This window comes from Dreissena polymorpha, chromosome 5 (genome assembly GCF_020536995.1).
Source record: "Dreissena polymorpha isolate Duluth1 chromosome 5, UMN_Dpol_1.0, whole genome shotgun sequence".
Taxonomy (NCBI): domain Eukaryota; kingdom Metazoa; phylum Mollusca; class Bivalvia; order Myida; family Dreissenidae; genus Dreissena; species Dreissena polymorpha.
Window position 1 is genome coordinate 6,956,143 of NC_068359.1, and position 4,426 is coordinate 6,960,568.

The 4,426-nt window shown below is 32.1% G+C and overlaps 1 non-coding gene across 1 annotated transcript; it reads right to left on the reverse strand.

The window, feature by feature from the left end:
* Positions 1-4,336: 4,336 nt before the first annotated feature.
* On the reverse strand, positions 4,337-4,426 carry Trnaf-gaa (transfer RNA phenylalanine (anticodon GAA)). The gene is given in 2 exon segments: positions 4,337-4,372; positions 4,390-4,426. It is a non-coding gene; the product is annotated as a tRNA-Phe (tRNA).

A 4,426-nucleotide genomic window follows, 5' to 3' on the forward strand; every position in this document is an offset into this window, starting at 1 on the left:
GTTGAAGTTCTGTAAAGTAAAATAAAACAGAACTTCCTAATGAAAGAAAAAATAAGAAATGGGTACGACAAGTTTTGTATTTTAAGAAAAAAAAGTCAATTAAATCCCAGTAAAGTTGTTGAGTTCCAGAAAGTTTCTTCACGTTCGCATTTATGTTAACTTCATGTTTTTAGGGCATTTACACCTTAGACTTAGTCATCACTAGTTTGATCTGGTAGATAGGAGGCGTGTACATTTTATACTATACGCGACAATTTTTTTTGTCTGGTTCAACGGCGACACTCACTTGCATGTTAATGTTTGATATTTTACCTTAATCAATACCAACACGTTTATTGCAGATATTTACAAAACATACGCATACCGGCGACATCTGCACATCCTGATGTAGATGCGGCTGAGATTCATAAATAACTAAAAATCATCTGTGATGCAATGACATATTGCCCCGAGGGAAAATTAACATTTCCATTTGTGTCCTTGGCCGAAACGACAAGACGAACGCCGCCATTTTTAACCATAAACAAATCTTATAACACAAAGCGTTATAACAGTCTTTGTCGTTAAATATGTAGGCTAAATTAAACTAAATCATTTAATAAATTAATGCGGCGGCAAACCCGACGAACATTTAATCAATTTGTTTTGGCCAAAAGACAAAATTGTAACATTTATGCACAATGCTATGTAAAATAGAAATGATCACCTTGCTAGTCAGCTACTTTGCTGCGTCTTGATTAAACTAGGGATGTAAACAAGTTCTGTAGTTTAAGATATGTATGTATTAATTTAATTATCTATTTAGGTGATATGGTTAAGGTTTGTATTTCATTTGTGTGATCGTCGTTTTGTATATATATTTAGCATGTGGCTTAAGTTATGTATTTGCTTTTTCTGCAAATAAACTGAAACTGCTAATTGTGCTATTTAAGATCATCACATGTTTTTTTTTGAAAATATGAAATGACTAATAAACTGAAGTTTGTTTCAAACACGTTAACATATCCGCGGCGTAGCTGTGTAACATGGGTTTCGCTCTAGATTTATTGATTTAAGTATATGCAGCGTGAGCATAGATTATAGAATTACGCAAATGTTAATGTTTTATTGATTGCAATTTTACAACAAAGGTTAAATTTATAACACTAAATGTTGGAGATCAACTTGACATACTGCTTAAAATTAGGCTCCAAAATTGTATTATTGTATTTATTGAAAAATGTTATAATTTTTTGCGTAATTCATGAACTACGTATCATGGTTAAATATATGTTTTCACTAAGATAAATATTATGTATGCTAAAATTAATAGCTTATGAACAGGCTATGTCTTATCGAACTTATTTGGAAATATATATGCCGAACGAATGTCGTTAATGCTTTTTACCATACAAAAATGGAAAATTAACACTATCGAACTCAAAATGATCACGTTTGTAGTAAAGACTAGTCTGCTCATAATTGCTATTAACAGTAAAGTGTTACCCAGTACTAGAGATATTGTGTTTATCAATTGTTACTTATTTTTCATAAATATTGTCAATATATGGGTTATTTATATTTAACACATCATCAATATATATCCCATGGTCTTGTTAAAGCTTTAAATTTAATTTTTGTTAGTCTTCTTTAGTAAGGCTGAGCATGCAATCCTTCTCACAGCAGTATATAAATAAGTGGCGAACACTTATGCCCATTGGAACGACTATTATTTGTTTGAAAATCGTACCATTGAATTTTATAAATATCGAAAAGTAAATGAGCTAAACATTAATATGGACACGCAGAAACGGTTTACATATCCAATATTTGATTGATATTTCATTGATAAATACAATTCGTCACCGAAAATGGCGAAAGTGGTCACCGAAAATAGGGTCAATTGTAATCGCAAGAGGCGACATATCATTTTCTAAAAGGGTGACAATAATAATCTTAAAGAGCGACAATACCAACTATAATGACGATAATTCGCCACCGAAAATGGCAAATGTTTTTTCATCGAAATGAGCGTCAATTGTCGTCTAGGAAAATGTGGCAAATTTGTCACATAATAAACTTTTTGAAATTCATAATCGCCTTTTTCAGACACGACATTGAATGCATTTGGTAAGAGTTTTTTCATTCATTTAAAGATTAATCTGATTGACGTTGTCGTAATAAAATACGAACGAACGTCTGGATACCCCTAAATCAAGTTAAACGTGCATTAAAATCGATCGGAAAATGCAAACACATGGCTAAAGAGCAATCTGGTCTTCTTGTTAAAGTTGAATTATCTCACATATCCCTTTTAGTTGTTTCCGCTCTTGAAGTCCAACATTTCTTAACCAGTTTTTACAAGCATTAATGGAAATGTTTGTATACTTTTTATTATTTTGTCCAGCTTATAATGATTAGTTTTCCCAAAGATTTTTAGCGATGGTGTTTTTAATTAATTGAATTTGTATTTACTAACCACGATTTAAATACAAATACTATTTTCAGCAGTTTTCTGTCCATAGATATTTTTATAGTTGTTCTGTCTCCCAACGCCAGAATGTTTTACTAAAAGCTCTATTAAGTGCATACATAGTTATTTACCCGTAAACACACGATAAAAAATAAAATCCATAGAACATCCATAACGCACATAAATATTTCCTTATTTTCCGGAATCGTGAAGTGCCTATGCCGAACTGTTATGGTACGGTACTATTCTTAAAATTATGTTGCATTCTGGGAAAGAGGAATGTGGTCATTATCTTGTGTCATCAGATATTTTTTCTGCTATTCAAAATAAAACAAGATAATATTGATGCAAAACATCAAAGGGCGTCGGGAATTTCAGTGTAAAAGGCACTCAATGAAGTTACATGGAACAATTTTTTTTCTACAGTTAATATAAATATATTGGCCGATTATTTTAAACAAAATAGAAAAAGATACTGGTATAACCATTATCTACAATTTTGTGTTATAACCCCCAAATAACCATTATTTATGATGTTGTGTTATAACTACCAAATAACCATTATCTATGATTTTGTGTTGTAACCCCCAAATATTTCATAGTTCATTTTATTAACATTGGTTTCCTTTTTGTTACTGGCATCCGTGTGCAGTTTTCATTAATGGAACAGAACTGTGTAGGTTTTAAAAAATCTGCTTCATCTTGTAAGCGTAATTTCATATTTTTCTCAACTTCAAGGGGAGATGATTTTGAACTTATTCTTACGTTACTCATTTACGATAGGGATTGAGTACTCATTGATATGAAAACACTGTACAAGTTTGAAAAAAATTGAATGAAAACTGTAAATTGCATAAAGAAGCTGCATTTCACAATACTTTGAAATTCAGTAAAAGATCATAATAGATTTATTGCTCCGATATTCATCATTTTCAATAGGGTTCGAGTAATACTGATATAAAAACACTTAACAAGTTTGGAAAGATTCAGACGAAAGTTGTAAAATCTTTTAAACAAGTGGAAATTGTTTATTTTGTCAAATTTAATAGAAAAAAATTCTGTACTTATTGTCCCGATGTTTCTCATTTTTTAATGAGGTAATAATGCTCATTGATATGAAGACACTGTAAGTTTGGAAAGAATCTAATGAAAAATGTTGACATAATCACCTAACCAAGCAGTTTTTCACTTTTATTTTTAAATTCAAAGAGACATAATTCAGGACTTATGGTCCGATATTGCTCATATAGAGAGTTTGGGTTGGGTCCTCATTGATAAAAAAAAACTTTGCAAGTTTGGGAACAATCGGATGAAAATTTTGGACTTCGAACAACGATTTCAAAATTTCTCAAATTCTAAGGAAGATAACTATGGACGTAATGGTCGGATAATGCTAAGGGGCCCATACCACCTGGATAGTAATACGTGTCGCGCTTCGCGCTCTATATGCGGTTCTTAAAAAAAAACTCCGAGGAGTGCTTGACTTTAGGGAAACGGGTTGCTGGGACACAGCTCCTCCTTGATAAGCGGCTGCTTCCTTTATCGCAACTCATTGTTACAATCAATAATACGTGTCGCGCTTCGCGCTCTATATGTGGTAGGGATAGTTCTTAGGGCCTATGATAGACAACCATAAAAATACATGGATAATAGATGTGTTGTTTGCATTTATTTGTTAATATAAAAACACGTGTATTTTTTTATAAGATATTTAAGTGATGTAAGAAATTTTAATTAACGTTGTCACCACGCGGCATCCATTAATTTTAATAACAATGTCCAATTGTAGTTAAATGGATTTTAAAATGTCTACATAAAATAAAGCTTTATTATATTAATTAACCTGACTGAACAAAATTGAAAGCCGCCGAACTGTTCCGTTCGTGCCGGAACCCGGGATTGAACCGGGGGCCTTTAGATGATTGTTGCGTAAACAACTTCAGTCTAACGCTCTCCCAACTGAGCTATTCCGGC